Consider the following 18,262-nt stretch of genomic DNA (forward strand, 5'->3'; position numbering starts at 1 on the left):
TTTCAACTTTTATACAAGTTATTTCAATTAAAAATCATTCAGAGGTTAATGGATCATCTGACATCAAGAAATGGCAACACATCAAACTTCATTGATTATTACACTTAATTTATATTGCTATGTGATTTATCACTAACAACTATTGAATATCCCTAATATATAGTGAATTGAAACCTCATGCTACTGGATAATTATTTGATGTTAACAAAGAACAGATTATATTCAGATCTTGTGCAATTTATAGTACATGTGATTTTTATTAGTGCTTGGCTCATTGCTTCCAAAATTCTTCCAAATTTTTTTATTAAAATTGTTCTGAATTGAGTTTAGTGAGCAAGATGAGTTCTTATTTTATTATCAAAGTTTCCAGCACATAATAATAAAAATCTGTGATGTAATTGTATAAATATCTCCATTGCCTGGCAATGAGAAAGAACATACAAATAAATAAGATAAATAATAAACTGAAACGCACTCCAGAAAATTATCACAATGTTTTTCTTTTATCATTTCTAAAACCATTATTTTTTTTTTCACCAAAGGTAATAGAACATTTCTACCTATTTGGATACAGGTAATACTTTTTATCACATTCATATTTTTAATATTACTGAGAAGTTATTCAATGGACATGTTAGATATTTTAGGAAAAACAATTCATAACAGTCAGAAGTTTTTCAGCATATCTAACTTTTCAGAAATTAAATTACTAATTAGCAGTAACAGACCTTTAATGTAAAAAACTGTTTATCCAAGAAATACATGAAATATATATGTGCTTTAAAAACTCAAACACTTCTGAAAAATTTAGGATGAAAACGATTATCTGCCTAATCACTATTTTTCTCCATTTCTGGCTTTCAGAGACAAAAAAAACCCTTTGTTTTTCTGAGTTCTTCTGGTAGTTATCTCCTCATTTCTGACTCATTAGTTCCTATTGATGCTCTTGATTTATTGACTGTAGACATTGTTGACTTTCTGATAGGAGATAGGAGAATTTCGCTCACTTAAGCCACATTTTTCCTGCTCGTTCCATCCTAATAATGACTTCATTGCTTACAGATGCTTCCTTGATTACTGTAGAAAGTTTAAATAATAAAATTAAACCACCTACTCTTGATCCATTAATCACAGTACCACTTTAGTCCTCCCCTTGTAGAATGAGGAACTTGTTACTCCTACCTTTCCCTCCACTCTCTTGCCTCTTCCACTTATGATGTCAGATATGTATTTACTTCCTTTATATCATCAGAGTTGATAATATTTATGTTCTTTTGTATCCAGTTAATCTCTGAAATGGATTGATTAGTGGAGCATAACAACAAAACATTTTCCAAATTGCCACTTACCTTATTTACATTCTGAAGTTCTCTAAATTTTCCATCATAATTTAGGTCACACTCTTTTCTCAGAGAGATGACTCTCAGATAATTTCATTAACTTCTCACATTCTGGTTTTCTGGGCCAAACCTAACTGACCATCGAAGAGTCACTTTATTATTACATTGGGCTGGAGCTACTGTTTCCTGAATCCTGTATCTTTCTCTTCCATCTTCTGCTAAAGGTCATTCTCAAAAATTCCAAGAAAATGGTATAAAGTATATCTGAAAATGACTTTATTTTACTCTTATATTTGAAATTTTAAATATATTTATTTATTTTGAGAGAGAGAGAGAGACTGCATGAGTGGGGGCAGGGGCAGAGAGAGAGAATCCCAAGCAAGCTAGGCATTGTCAGCATGGAGCCTGATGTGGCCTTGAACTCACATGGGCTCAAACTCATGAACTGTGAGATCATGACCTGAGCCAAAATCAAGAGTGGGATGCTTAACCAACCAGCCACCCCTACTCTCATATCGGATGAGTAGTTTGGCTGGGTATAGAATTCTAGGCTAGAAATAATTTTCTCAGATTTCAAGACCCTGTTGCACTGTCAGTTAACAATCAGTACTACTGTTCAAACTGATATTGTCTGAGTTTTGTTTCTTTCAAAGTTATCTGCATTTTCTCTTACAAAAGCATAAGGAACATGGTTTTATATTACTTGTATTCTTCACTCTAAAAAAAATTTTAAGTTTGAGATTGCAATGATGCTGTAGGTCTCTTAACTTTTCTGTCAATATTTGTAGCCTTTGACCTACACTCTGGATGTTTACCTCAATTTTTTCCCAACTTCATTTTTATCTTGCTAATTGTTTTCTATTATCCAAGAGATTTCTTATTTCTTGTTGGTGCTCCCTCAAAAATGTAACTGAGCATACACATATGTGTCAAAACTCATGAAACCTCAAATGTGTGCATTTCATTGCATGTAACTTATACTTCATTAAAGATGATTTTATAAGATGGAAACTATCCATCAACTTCGTTTCCACTGTTAACCTCTCTTTCTCATTCTTCTGAAATATTTTTCTTGCTGATCTCTTTGCTTCTACCTTTATCAATCTTGAAAATATTCTCCCCATTCAGTAATAAACAACTTTTAATACATGACCCAGATCATGTTAGGCTTTCCACTGAACACAGAAGAGTATCTACACAAGTTGGCATAGATCAAGAGGTCTATCTATTGTCTGTCCTTCTCTCCAACTTCATTTCATTTCTCTTATTCACTAGGTTTCTTTTATTGTTTAATTTTTAATGTTTATTTTTGAGAGAGAGAAACAACACAAGTAGGGGTGGGGCAGAGAGAGAGGGAGACCCAGAATCCGAAGCAGGCTCCAGGCTCTGAGCTGTCAGCACAGAGCCTGATGCAGGGATTGAACTCAGCAGCTGTGAGATCATGACCTGAGCTGAAGTCAGACACTTAACTAACTGAGCCACCCAGGCACGCCAACTAGGTTTCAATAGTAGAGGTTTTTGTCTGTTTTGTTTTATTTTGTTCTGGGGTAGATTTTGTTTTTGTTTTTGGTTTGCACGTTCATGAAAATGCTAAGCCCATTCCTGTTACTTCAGCTTGAACTCATTCCTTCTGGCTGTCTGCACAGCTGACTCTGTCTCATCATGTAGGTCTCATTGTATCTCACCTTTTCAAGGAGGCCTTACCTGACCACCTTATGCAAAGGTCTCCTCCATTTACTACTCTACATTTAAATTTTCTTTTTTTTTTAAACTTTAAAAAAAATTTTATTTATTTTTGACAGAGACAGCATGAGTGGGGGAGGGGCAGAGAGAGAGAGGGAGAAACAATCTGAACTAGGCTCCAGGCTCTGAGCTGGCCAGCACACAGCTTGATGTGGGGCTTGAACTCACGAACCACAAGATCGTGACCTGAGCCGAAGTTGAGCACTCAACTGACTGAACCACCCAGGTACCCCTACATTTTCCTTTTTTTTTTTAATGTTTATTTATTTTGAAAGAGAATGTGCATGTGCAAGCGGGGGTGGGGACAGAGAGAGAGGGAGAGAGGGAATCCCAAGCAGGTTCCATGCTGTCAGCACAGAGCCAGGTGTGGGGCTCAATCCCATAAACCGTGAGACCATGGCTTGAGCTGAAATCAAGAGCTGGACACTTAACTGAGCCACCCAGGTGCCCCCATGTACTTTTTCTTTATAGTGCTTAGCACTTTCTAAAACAATCTTGTTTCCAGTCTCTCCTGGGACAGGGGAGCAAAGCAGAAGAAAGCTTTGTGTTTGGTAGTGTTGTCTTTATTTGCACATATCTAATATTTTGTGTCTTGCTCAGGTAGCTGCATTTTATCAGCATCCACTCCCATTATCTATATTAACCAATGGATCATGCAGTCTTGATGTTACAAAAAAAAAATCCTAGCAGAGCATGCATGGTTTTAGAGCCAGAAAGATCTTTGGAGGAATTCTGGGTCTCCATTTATTTTGTGATCTTCCATGAGTTAGCTTTAGTCGTCTAATCAACAAAATGAAAAATTATATTTGCTCTGGAAAGGGTTATTTGAAGAAATTGTATGACTGTTTTCTTAGATATAAAACCAGTAGTTGCTTAATAAATTTAGATCATCTTCCCTATCTGCACTTATCCATTCCCAAAATACTGACAGAATACCTACTATCTGCCCTTAGACTCTCTGGTCTCCATGAATGTCCCTAGTGCCAGAATCTTACGACCCCCAATAAAAACTTTTCCATTTTGAATCAACATTAATGTTAGGATGTTTTAGTTTATGTTAATAGGAAATTTGTCCTCTATTATCTGTACACATTCTTCCTTATGTCGGTCTTGTGACAATACTTTGTTTCTTCTCAGTCTTCTTGCCCCAACTTAAATATTCCCAGTTGTAATAAATGTTCCTCATATGACGCAGCTGCTATTTTCTGGGTGAATTCCTGTTTGTCATTTTTCCATGTAGTGCTTATTGCCTAGAACTTCACAAAATTCCCCATGTGTTTTCACACTAGGGCATACTGGAACAAGACTGTCATCTCCTGAATTTATTTTACTCGTCATCACATTAACTTTTGTTTTTTCAAGTGGCATCATATGAAGTCTCATGTTGAGAGGCTTCTAAATCTTTCCACATATGTTTCTGTTAAATAATGTCATCTTCATGTTGTACTTTTACAGATGACTTTGTGTGTCTTAATTCAAGATTTACAGTTTCCTTAGTACATTTCGGGCAAAAAGATTGTAGCGATATCCTATCTTATCTAATTTTCTATGATTTTGAATAGGCAACAAGTGTACTAGTGGAGAACATTCTCAGCTTTCCCCCCAGAATTTGAATAATGTGGAATGCTAACCATTATGTAATGCATGTTTGCGTTCATCTCCGCTCACTAAAAATGAAGTTTTGAAAATATTGACATCTGGGCTTTATGTATGTGTGCTTGTACCATCTGGTGGATGTTATTTCCTTCTGGAATAAAAGAATTACATAGTCTTCTAGGAAGGCAAGTTTGGCATACATAGCCATAAATATAGAACAAAATGAAAAGAACAAATTGGTCAGTAAATTTCAAATCTGTATTTATTAACAAGCAAGTAATAAATGTAAACATCTGGAATGTGTAACCACGGAACCAAATTTAAATCTAATTCGTAAATACATCCTCATTTTATTTTCATTAAAATTTATATTTTTATGCTATAAATGGTTGTATTTTATGTTCATATTGCAGATTTAGAGTATTCATTTAGTGGGATAGTTTTATGTTTCAAATTATTTTCATTCATGTCTTAAAAGCAATTTCTCTAAGGTGCTTGATAAATATGTACTTTTTATGTTTACCAAACTTGTATTTTTTTCTTCTTTCCAAGGTTTTATTTGTATTCCAGTTAGTTAACATGGAGTGTAATATTAGTTTCAGGTGGAGAATTTAGTGATTCATCACTTATACAACACTTGGTGCTCATCACACCAATGGGCTCTTCTTAATGCCCATCACCTATTTCACTCACACCCCACCAACCTCCCCTCCAGTAACCAGCAGTTTGTTCTCTATAGTTGAGTCTGTTTCTTGGTTTCCTTCTCTTTTTTCTCACTGTGCCATTTGTTTTGTTTCTTAAATTCCAAATACGAGTGAAATCATTTGGTATTTGTCTTTCTCTGATTGACTTACTTCACTTAGCATAAATACTCTCTGGCTCCACTCATGTTGTTGTAAATGACAAGATTTCATTCATTTTTATGGCTGAGTAATAATCTACTGAATATAATATATATATATATATATATATATATATATATATATGTCTTTATTCATCAGTCAATGACGTTTTGGGCTCTTTCCATAATTTGGCTATTGTTGATAAATGCTGCTATGAACTTTGGGGTGCATGTATCTCTTCAAATTAGTATTTTTATATTCTCTGGGTAAATATCTGGTAATGCAATTGCTGGATCATAGGGTAGTTCTATTTTTAACTTTTTGAGGAACCTTCACACTGTTTGCCAGAGTGGCTGAACCAGTTTGCATTTCTTCCAACAGTGTAAGAGGGTTCCCCTGTTTCTGCATCCTTGCCAACACGTGTTGTTTCCTGTGTTGTTAATTTTAGCCATTCTGACAGGTGTGAGGTGATATCTCATTGTAGTTTTGATTTGTATTTCCCTGATGATTGATGAGTGATGTTGAGCATCTTTTCACGTTTCTGTTGGCCATCTGTATGTTTTCCTTGGAGAAATGTCTGTTCATGCCTTCTGCTCATTTCTGATGGGATTTTTTTTTTTTTTTTTTTTTAGATGTTACGTGTCATCAGTTCTTTATATTTTGGATCTTACCCTTTTATTGGATATGCCAGTTTCAAATATCCTCTCCCAGTCCATAGGTTGCCTTTTAGTTTTGTTGATTGTTTCCCTCGCTGTGCAGAAGCTTTTTATTTCGATATAGCCCCAATTGTATATTTTTGCTTTTATTTCCCTTGCCTCAGGAGACATACCTAGTGAGAAGTTGCTATGGCTGCTATCAGAGAGGTTATTGCCTGTGTTCTCCTCTAGGATTGTAATGGTTTCCTGTCTCACATTTAAGCTGATAAACATTTTTTTGAGGATAGGAACATTGTATCAGTTTCTAACTGAAGCAAATTTTGTATTGATAGTGTCTCTAGGGATGGAACTCAACTTAGTAAAAATTTCTGTGGTTTTCATTATCACCCCACCCTGAAGCAGTCATATATGAGGATTTAAAAAATATCCACCCAAGTTTATTGGAAAACTATGAAAAATAAATTCATTAAATTATGGTGTATGCCACCTGCTGGTTTTGGTCACCTATTATGCATTTCATCAGTTTCAGATATAACATCCTGACTTTTCTTTAGTGAACCTCATCTACCTCAGTTTTCAGTCCATATGGTCTCGTTGGGACCAAACCCACGCCCTAGGCAGAGTGTGGGAAGGTGATGCACACCTGGCCAAACAGTCGGTCCCATCCTCTTAGGCACCAGGTATAAGGAATGAGCCTTCAACAGAAGTTAGAAAAATAAGCATCATTCCTACAACTTTTGCTGAAATAGGAAGAGAAGATCCACGTGTTTACTGAGATTACCAAGCAAGTAGGAAACGAGCGCAGGCCTGTTGGAGAGTATTTTTGAAATCACTTGGAAATTACACCTCAATGTGAAAGACCACATACAGAAAAATATAGCTGAGAGATGGAGAGATATTTCTAAATATATTGTTTCATCATTTGGATCTTGCTGTACCTGAAAATCAATTTCTGGACTCTTCAGTTGTGTGAGCCAATAAAGGTCCTCCCCCCCCCCCCCAACCATTTTTAAATTGAGATTCTGCCCTTTTGCAATGGAAAGGTGCTGATTAAATTGCAGCTCACCCTCACAATTTTCCCCAGGCCCCGGTTCCACACTGGACAAGCCTTTCCAGGATAGACAACTGGATTGCCATGATAGTCATGTGTAGCTTCCAGTACTTCCCCCACCAGCAGCAAAAAATATATAGTCGGGATATATTAAGACACATGCCAATTTAACTGCATTAAATTATTGCAATGACAATTAGAAAAAGCCATAGTCCCCATGAGCAAGAGACAGTAGAAGCAATCTGGAAATGAATCTTTCAGCTAAAACAGTGGTCAGAAGACTATGGTCCATGAACATATCTAACCCACCACCTGTTTTTCCAAATAACATTATTAGAACATAGCCTCTCCCTCCCCTATGGACCATTTTTTGTGTCACAGTGGCTGATTTGAGTGTAAAGACCAAGACTCTATTATCTGCAAAACCAGCCATATTTACTCTCAGCCTCTTTACAGAAAAAGTCCGTAGATATCACTACTAGTGGATCACCAAGTACACTAAAAAGGGCTCAAATGTGTCCTTTTATGAGCTCATAAGTAGCATGTGTCTGATCTCTGGAGCCCAGGGTGCAAAACTATGCTGAAATGGCCAGTGTGAAACTCAATGGCCAGTTATCTGCATTTCTATTTTAATAATCACATCAAAATAAGTGAATCAGAAAGCTAAAGGTATGGAAAGGTTTTGCTGTTATTTCAGGATATAAAAAAGTAATGATGTATGTTATTTCAACTATAGAACATTAGACAACCCATAGTCTAAAACGTGAGTTCTTACAGTGTCCATATCTGTCATAGGAACATTTAGTGCCAACCATTTCAAATGGTTTTTATGAATCCCAAAAGAAAAAAGAAAAAAGAAAAAACAAGTAATTTATGTAAGGCTATATTGAGGTTTTACGTAGAGTTATACAATGTAGAGCTTCCTACATTTTTGGTATGCATGGGGAAAAAAGACTGAACATAACTTTCTTATGATATAAAGGTATCTAGAAATTTACATCACTGAGCGTCTCAGCCCAGGGCTTAATTCATCTGGCTTTTAATTCATCTGTGCTGTTGCCAGTAAATCTGTCTATGGTTGCAAAACTACATCAAGATTTTAGAACACTGTATTTACAGAACATAAAACAGACATGACCATGAAAATCTACATGTGGTTGTTTTCCTCTGTGACTTTTATATTTTCTCTGCTTGTGGAAATCTAACAAAAAGAACAACTTAAGAGGCCTCCAAAAAATATCCCAGGAAAACATCCCTTATGAAAATTTCTGCTGCCACCACTTGGGGAGAAAAAAGAAACATTTTCTTCAGATTTCCAGTCCATTGGTCAGGAGTCTTCGGCTTTTAATGTCTTTAATAATTACTGGGTTCTATGTCCATTTTCAGGTACCTCCCCACAAAGATTCTGTTTCAGTGGGTACAGGATGGGACATAGCTATCTGTGTTCTAACAAGCATACTAAAACAATTCAGACATAGGCACTGGAAAGCTCTGTTTTGAAAAACTGCATAGGGGCGCCTGGGTGGCTCAGTCGGTTGAGCGACTTCGGCTCAGGTCATAATCTCACAGTCCGTGAGTTCGAGCCCCACATCAGGCTCTGTGCTGACAGCTCGGAGCCCGGAGCCTGTTTCAGATTCTGTGTCTCCTTCTCTCTCTGACCCTCCCCCGTTCATGCTCTGTCTCTCTCTGTCCCAAAAATAAATAAACTTAAAAAAAAGAAAAACTACTGCATAACCTTCCCTGCTTCCAAAGTAATGAATTTTCCTATCTAGTTGTATTAGCTGATTTTTGCTGTTTAACAACAAAACACAAAGCTGCAGGGCATGCAATGAGCAGCTGTTGTTTAAATGACCGAAATAAGCTGGGTATCTCTAAGTAGCTCTGTGTATAAAGGCTGGGCTGGCTTGTATGTCAGGGGTGGGCCGACCAATCTGCTCGTCTAGACCGGCTTCAGCGGACATGACCCAGGCAAGTCTCATCCTCCAGCAGACTAGCTCAGACCTGTCCCCATGGTGATGCGGAGACGCTGAAGCAGAAGCCGGGTAGGTCTCTAGAGGCCTAGACTCAGGACAGGCTGGCTGCGGCTTCCACTTAAAGTGTATAGGCAAAGCAAGTGACATAGTCAAACTCAGAATTACAGGCAGGAAAAAATCCTTCCTGACACTTTAGCGGGAAGGACTGCAAAGTAACCTGACAAAGGGTAGGGGGACAGAGAGGTGAAAAATTGAGGACATTATTGCACTCAAGCTCTAAAAAGTACAGAAAAAGCTCTGGACTGAAAGTGAATAGTGAGTCATGAATTTTATTTGGGGGGACGTGGGTTGGTGGACATGCTGAGTCAAGGGCATTTCTGGAAATGGCACAGTATAATCCCTTCGTATCAAGGTACTTATCCACAGCCGACGCTGTCTTTTCTTCTGTTATCCAGTGAAGTATGTATACACTGCTGTGCAAGTTCACACTGAGTATAAATACAACTTTATACTGTATTAACGTAATATAGTGCTATGTGTCAGACAGAGTTGAGTTCATGAAGCCATCCAACGAATCCAAGCAAACAGAGTTTTATATGAAATGCGAAGGCTCTCAAATAATAATTATGAACATTTTTTTAAGAATCATGCGTTTGAAAATCAACGATCTCTTACTTATTGTGAAAAAACTTAAGCTTTCACATTTTAGAATGCATGATATCCTGGGATGCCATGTGTTCAAGCTCAAAGCTGTGATAAAATATATTTTTGAGTACGAAAGAACATACATTTTCAAAGGAGGGTGTAAAATGCCAACAATACATTATCTTAGAATTTTTCTTGAATTCTTTTTATATTCAGGATAGATAGTAACTGTGGCTCATACTTGCCTATTAAACTATATTATCTCAAGACCTAATAATTGTATTCCTTCTATATTACATGCATGCTGAAGTAATAAGACTGGCTTTCTTTAAACATTTCCTGAAATTGTTACATCTAAATTCAGTCCGGTTTTGGTTTTTGTTTTTGTTTTAATTAATGTGGATTAATGGAATTTTGCATTATAAAAATATCAATATATCTTTATTTTAATGAATTACCCCAGTTCTCTGAAAATTGAAGCTTTTGTGTACATAACATGTAAATATTTAACAGAAATCATTTTGACGCATGCATAAATCAGTGCTGGGAGAGTCACTGTTCTCAGAGTAAATACAGAGAGTGAAAAGATAAATTCCTAGTCTTGTGCCTGGTCCTGTCGTGGGAGAACATAAGGACCTCGTTACAATAAATAGACAACTCTTTCTTGTAAACTCACATCTCAGACATTTATAAAAATAGGAATTACTGGCGATAAATACTCTTGAGTTGGAATGCCACAGGAGATCTCCTGCTTAGGATTTCTTTTTTTCCAAAGTCCTCACTAAGTCCTGATAACCAAGGAGCTTCGAAGAAAAAAAACATGAGAAGGCACCAGAAGGCTGATACGCGTGGGGTACTGAAAATCAAAGTTCTCATTTTCAGAACACGTTCATTGTTAATAAGAATGCAGTACCCTTATGCCATTTTTGTTTCCTGGCTGGAGTTTCTACCAGACTTTCAAAAATGCCAAGGGCATCCCATCCCCCAAGGATCCAATAAATTTGTTGATTTGATGTTATGGACTCGATACCATCAAAAACGAAGTGAACCATGTAAGAGGGCACCTGCTCATTTGGAGCTGTTTGATAATGAATTAACTAAGGCAGGTTCCTAAACCAAAAATACCAATCACACACTGCCTATCAAATCATCATCTTACTTTATTTCTTATGATTTTGAAAAGCTTCACCTTTTTGTTGTTGTTTTGAAAAGTTACTTGAAAAATGGAATAGCTCCTGCAGGATCTGTCCTTGAAGCTTTTTTATGCAATTACAGTTGGTATTTAAATTAATATGGTAGTACAGGATAGATTCCAGATTAGAATGGAGAGACTTCCAAAGAGGAATATGAGAACAGCAAAGAAACTTGGATCCAGCTCTAACTAGAAACAAGCTCAGACTCTCCAACAGGAGGCGCTTTGGCTGTTCAGACAATAAAGGACTAACCAGGTTTATGTGCCATTCCTACTGGGCACCCTTAATGTATCCGTTCCCTGAGGAAAACTGGGAGGGTGTGCTTTTCCACTGGTTGGCTTACTAAACAGTAACCAGGAGGGCAGGGAATTTGCTTGTTCACCTCGGTATCACTCAGACCCCAAACCCTCCTGGCAAATAGTTTGTGCATGATAAATAAGGGAATGAAGGAATTACAGATTTTAGATAGTTTTAAGTTCCCCGTAGAATTGGTGATTTTATAACAAGTGTAAAGCTCTCATTTATGCGTATGCATGTGCTATAAGTTTGCTGTTACTGGTTTGAGACAAAGATCTAAAGCATCCATAACAGGACCTTTGAGAGATAGGGTTTACATTTCATCTTGACAGCAGTGAACATTTACTCTTCATCCCACCCACCATCACCAAGAAAAAACACCTTCAAATTTCTTATATCATTGATTAGAAGTAAAACAAATCAAAGCCATCGGACCAGTTTAATAAGGATGTTGCCTGACTTTCTCTACTGACACAGTGGATACCTTGGTCTGAGTAATGACGCTCAGTGAATATAAACATATCGTATAATTGACGCTTCGTTAAAGCGATGTGAAGCATACATGGAGGGCTAAGGCCGCCAGAGAAATTTCTCATAAATATGTAGGTTAGGACAGAAGTCAATGCTTCTAAAAATCCTTTATACTGCTAACCCATACCCCATAAAAGCAAATAATAGCCTCAAGAAAGCCATCCCCAGATGGGGCCACTTCAACATAAAAGCCCTTTGCAGGTCACTTCTGCCTTCTATTCATCAGCCTGTGGTCCAGAATCCATGAGTCCTTACCTGTATTTCCTGAAGGGCTCTTCTGTAATGTTAAGTGAGCCAAGGGCCGATGAAGTCTCTGTAGACTTCCCTGGGGTTCTGTTTCCACACTCCACTCCCCACCTCTCCTTGGCCCTATACAATGGAAGCCTTCCTATCTACTTTACTTCTCTGGGTAAACAAAGGCCAGAAGTGGGGAAAACAGTTAAACTCCTTTAAATACCTCTATTACCAAAAAACAAAAAAAATCGTAATTTTAGTTAAGATTTTTAAAGCTCAAACTTGGGGCGCCTGGGTGGCTCAGTCGGTTAAGCATTCAACTCTTGATTTCAGCTCGGGTCATGATCTCACAGTTCCCAGTTCGTGAGTTCAAGCCCTGTGTCGGGCTCTGTGTTGACACTTGGGATTCTCTCTCTTCTCTCCCTCTGTCCCTCCCCCCCCCCCAAATAAATAAATAAACTTAAGGAAAAAAAAGATTTTTAAATCTGAAACTTAACCTACCTTTGATTTTTATACCACTATATTGAGGTACGATTGACATACAAAAAGTTGTAGATATTTATTGTGTACAACTTGATGAGTTTAGAATTAGCGGACACGGGGAAACCATCACCACCATCTATGTTGTATATTCACCACCTCCAGAAGTTTCCGTTTGCCTTCTTTATTATTATTATTATTATTATTATTAGAGTCAAAAGGTAGAGTGGTGGTTACCAGGGATTGGGGGCAGGGAATATGTAGGTGCATTTGTCAAAGGATACAGAGTTTCCATTATGTAAGATAAATAAGTCCCGAGATCTTCTGTACAGCATAATGCCTGTGGTTAATGACACTGTAGTGTATACTTAAAAATTCAATAGAAAGGCAGCTCTTATATTAAACGTTCTTACCGCATAAAAAAGTAACTGCGATTTGTATTACTTCTTTAGTACAGCTCTGTCGGGATTTTTAAGTGAACAAACTGCAATGAATAATACTAGAAATGTTTGCTCAAAAAACACTAAGAAATGTTGGCCTGCGTTTATTCTTTTTTTTTTTATTCGGTCTTTCCTTCGAGAAAAATGTGTACTAATTTAGACAGGGAATTTGATCCACAGAGGAAATACATAAGGATGTTGAGGGAGAAATGAGCCAGGCACTTGGATTAGCTGAGCAAAATCTAGAAAATCTGTAGTGTGGGAAAACTAACAAGCAAAGAAAAACACATGCTCTAAATATTTTACAAGTTTAAAAGCCAATTGTTGACTGTGAAGGACTCAGTCCTGGTAAATCTCCAGGCTTCTCTGCTTTCCATTTCTTCAGAACAAATTTAAAAACAAAACAAAACAAAAAAACATGAATTTAAAAACTCTGACATTGTTATTTTTTATAATCTAGTCTCATAATCTTAATATACATATTAAAAATGCACAGTTTCTATCACATATTTCACTATGTATCGTAGTGTGTATATTCTTTGAATTTTTCTAATATTACAAATTGAAATGTTTGTATTTTTCATTGTCATGAAAATATTTCTAGTCCTACAGATTTAATTCTTCACTTCTGTGGTCTGGATAGCAGACTGATCCTTTGGTTTTCCTTGAATGAAGAAAACTCTTTCTTTTTTTTTAAAATGTTTATTTTTGAGAGAGAGAGAGTGCAAGTGCAGAAGGGACAGAGAAAGAGGGAGAACAGAGGATCAAAGCAGGGTCTGCGCTGACAGCAGAGAGCCCTGTGCAGGGCTCGAACTCACGAACCAAACCCTTGAGATCAAACCTGAGCCGAAGTCAAGAGCCAGACACCTGCTTAACTGACGGAGCCACCCAGGCTCCCCAAAGGTTCTCGTTACATGTGAGAAAGGAAAAGAGCGCGTGTCCATCTGGGCATTAAACTGTTCTAGATCTTCTATTTACCCCCTGGATCCACTCTCCGTTCTTCTCCCTCAACTCAGTGTGGACTTCATGGAAAGATACTTTACTTTCTGACTTCAGTTTCATTTGAATGGAGAATGCCAGCAAGAGAATAATAAAGGAAGGGAGGAGAATGGGGTCAGGGATTTAACCTGCTTTTTGCCCTCCCTGGAGAGTCACCTTGGAGACGGGCAACTTCTTTCAAGTAAAGAGGTCATAGTTAATGTCAGTACCCCTCTTCAGATAATCCCTCCCCCGGCATCTCTGTCTCTCCCTCTCTACCCTCCCTCCTCTTTCTCCCTCCTTCTCAATACCATAATCTTAATACCTTAATAGCCCTGGGATCCTCACATGCTCTCTCTTAGGTCCCTTGCTCCTAACTTACATCTTTGAAAGTAAACTAAACGTGCCTCTTCCCTAGTTGTCGACCCTACTCTTCTTCTAGCTATAGCAATCAGTAAGAGCCATGTACTGATTGAAAAAGGAACCTGCCTTCTCTGCCTGCAAGCCCTCACAGCCCACTGCTGCCCCACTGAACCTGCTGTCTCTGAAGTCACTGGTGGTGTTCAGCGTCCACAATCCCACTCCTCTCAAAATAGCCTTCCTTACACTCTCTGTGCCCTTCGAAGCCCTGGAGAACAGCATTCATCCATTCTTTCTCACACACGTTTTGGGGCACCTTCCACCATATCACTTTCTTCTTCCATCTCCTTAAAAGCTTTTATCTGCTACTCCTAGCTTAAATGCTGTTGTTCTCCCAAGTCTCTGCAGCCATTTCTCTAATTCTACCGGATTCCAACAGTAACTACGGTTTTAACTACCGCCTACACTCTGAGGCTTCCTAAATCTATAATTCCAGATCTTTTTGCTAATTCAAGGCCCGTATATTCACCAGTTCCATTATCAGTTCTAATGTGATCCCTTGGATGCCTCAAAACATAGATGTCGGTTTATTAACCCATCTGTATCTCCAACCTAGCTCTTCTCCTGAATATTCTCACTTAAGTGGATATTAGAACGATCTCCCCGGGCACAGAAGACAAGAATAGTGGATTCTGGGGTGTGCCACCCAGATCCCCTCCTTTAAGACAAAGGCATGCATTTCCCCAGTTGCTACAAGAATGCAGACAGCTTATGGATGAGTCCCTCCTCCAAAAGTGCCCTTAGGCACAAAGAGAGCTCCTTTGCCCAAAGTTATGCCCTTTTCCCCGGGGACAGTCCATATCCAGTGATTGCTAAATATGGAGGAGCAAAGGCCCACCCTCCTGTCTCTATTGGGAACAGCTCTGATGGCTCTCCCAGCCCCAGATCACCAGTACGTCAAAGAAGGCCTCTGCTGCGAGTACATCAGAGTTCAACTTCTCACTCTGCCCAATCCTGCTTTCCTCAGTCTCTTCCAAGTGTTATTCCTGGGAATACTCCCCCCCAAAACTGCCTGCACAAAATCTTACCTCCATGTCTCTCTTCCAGGAGGCCCAATCTAAGAGAGCGGGAAGTCAGTGCCAGTCTTCATGACCCCATCTTCCTTATCTCCTTCCTGCAATGGCCACAGTCTGAATTCTCTCTTCTGAATAATTGCCCTTTCTTTGAATCTGCCTTAGTTTAGATCTCCATCATTCATTATCAGCATTACCACAATTAACTGCTAACGGTCTGCCTAACTCCAGCTTTTCTTTCCTCTGTCTTATCTCCACTCTGCTGCCATTAATGACCTTTGCAAATAAAAAATTCCATCACATCACTCTCCTGTTAAATTCCACTGGAGCTTTTATAGCGAATTGAATTCTTGCCTACATCTGTAGCATCAAACCCTTTACTTACCTTACTACTGTTACTACCATTGCTATTGCTGTGGCCTCTGCCATCACCCCTCACACACATACCCACTCACTCACTTGGAATCTCAAAAAATCCGCGTGGCTCTGGTTTTCCCAACAGCGTATGCTCGTTTGTGCTTTGCTGCCTTTGAAAATGCTTGTCCTTCTACCTGGACTGTCTCCTTTGGTATACTTCATCCTTCACCTCTGTTTTCTCTAGCTCTGAAACTTTAACATGTGTCTCCTGTTAAAATGCAGATTTTGACTCAGTAGATCAGAGGCTACAAAGACGGGTGCCTAGTCAGGGCACTATACATAGAGCAGCAAGGTCTGAGTGAACTCTGACTCATTTGTTAGGAAGCAGACACGCAAAGCTATTTGTTATTTAGTAGTGACATCTGAGTAGGAGCGTTACTCTGATATAAAGCAACACTGGATACTATTCATATTCTCCTGTAGTCCACTTACAGAGAATTTGTCCAGGGGAGAATATATCAAGGACCTGTGAGGTAACTCTTTGTCGCTGGTCTCTTCTCCCCGGCGGCAACCCCACTGGTTGTTCATTGTTTTACGATGACAGGGTTCTCTAAAAGATCACCCTATCTACCAGTGTCATCTACAAAGTGTCGCTAGTAACAAATAAAAGCAAATCAGTATGCAAGGGAAAAAAAAACTAAAATTAATTTAAAATGTCCCAAGCTAGTTAGAGTGATAGAACTACAACCTGTCGAAGTTAAATTAACCTCAAAAGTAAGCGGCCATAGGGGAGACCTTACCACGTCTCTTCCAGAAATGAGTGACCCTTACCTTAAAAATGTCTTATTGTCTTATTAATATGACATCAGACAGGGTATTAGATTAATGCTGTCATTCTTGGAAATTAATGAAGTCTGAATTACAAACTTAAGTTCTTTTAATACAGTTCTCATAGCATTCATATATTTCATTTTATTAAAACCAGCATATATTTGCTCGTGAGGTTTTTGCAGTGGGTATTCAAGGAAAAGATGGAAAAAGGATAGATCACAAAAAGACTAAGCTAGTAAAATAAAAATCAAATTTATAATAATAATCAAAGACAAATAATAATTAAAATATTATTATTATTGAAAGATTAGGAATAAAAAGTAGCCATGGCAAAAGAAATAATTCACCAGGGATATATGATGATTCTAAATCTGTACGCATTTGAAAACGTATACCCCAAATGCATAGAGTAAAAACTGATACAGTCACCATGAGAAATGGATAAATTCATTGTCGTACTTGGAGATTTTAGGATACCATTGTCAGAAATGTATAGGTCCAGTAAATTAAAAAAAAATCAGGGATATTGAATCGATTTTAGTATCTTTGGGCCATATCTTGCTAATCCTCCCTCTTTTATTATTAACACTGCTACGATGGTGGCAATTGTTTGCTGTAACGGTAGACTCCTCAGAGTCCCCTGGAGTGAGTCTGTCTGTTCGTGGTGGACCTAAAGAGATTGTCGGTGGCTGTTTTGAAATAAAACCATCTGTAACATTAGCTGGGGCCCAGCTGGATGCATTTGGCCTTCGGCCAATTAATATAGCCATTACAATCTTTTCCAGTTCATCTTTGGGGGACTCATTCCTTGAATTTGACTAGACTTTGACATTTTTTTTTTTAATGCCAAAGCCTGCTCTTTTGGGGGCAGCCCTGAATAATTGCTTTAAATTTTCAATGGGCAGAGAAGATTGATTTCCAAATGAGGGCTTCCTCTGCTTTCTGATGGGGCTTGGGCTCAGAGGCCGCAACAAAGAGAAGCCTTTTTTCTGAGTCTTTTCTCTGTCAAGTTAGGAAATCCGTGAGAACCACCGTTCCTCCAGGATACCCCTGGTGACTTCCCTATTACTCTCATCCACTCTATGATTCCTTAGACACACCCTTGTCAGCTGCACAATGCAGGAGGAGCGTGGAGGGGTACTTCTTTGTATTTACACGACCTGTTACATAGGAATCACCAGTATTCTCCTTAAAAGTTATGGGGCAGGGCACCTGGGTGGCTCAGTACGTTGAATGTCCGACTCTTGATTTCCACCCAGGTCATGATCTCATGGTTCATGAGATCGAGCCCCGCTGGTCAGCGCAGAGCCTGCTTGAGATTCTCTGTCCCCCTCACTCTCTGCCCCTGTCCCCCTGCTCACATGTGCACATGCACTCTCTCCTAAAACAAACAAGTAAACATTTTTTTTCAAAAAGTTATGGGGTATTCTCCCTTGAGTAGAGCCCCCCTCATCATTTTACTAGAGATTCCATCACAACAACTGCTTGCATGGTCTTTGGTTATTACCACTCTTCAGTTTCTCTACCAGGCTAAGCCGAGGTAGCTTTTCTCCATAGACTAGTAAGAACCTAAGGGCAAACTGATTTTTTTCCAGATTTATTGAGGCGTAATTGACAAAATTGTATAAATTTAAGGTGTACA

At 38.5% G+C, this 18,262-nt stretch overlaps 1 protein-coding gene across 1 annotated transcript in view; it reads left to right on the top strand.

Moving 5' to 3' along the window:
- The first annotated feature begins 555 nt into the window (after positions 1–555).
- The window catches only part of DLC1 (DLC1 Rho GTPase activating protein), a 536,095-nt gene continuing 518,388 nt past the window's right edge, over positions 556–18,262 (top strand). The window contains 1 exon segment of the mRNA XM_042934406.1: positions 556–574. The gene's annotated coding sequence lies outside the window, so the exon portion shown is untranslated.

The sequence above is a fragment of the Panthera leo genome, chromosome B1 (genome assembly GCF_018350215.1).
Source record: "Panthera leo isolate Ple1 chromosome B1, P.leo_Ple1_pat1.1, whole genome shotgun sequence".
NCBI lineage: Eukaryota > Metazoa > Chordata > Mammalia > Carnivora > Felidae > Panthera > Panthera leo.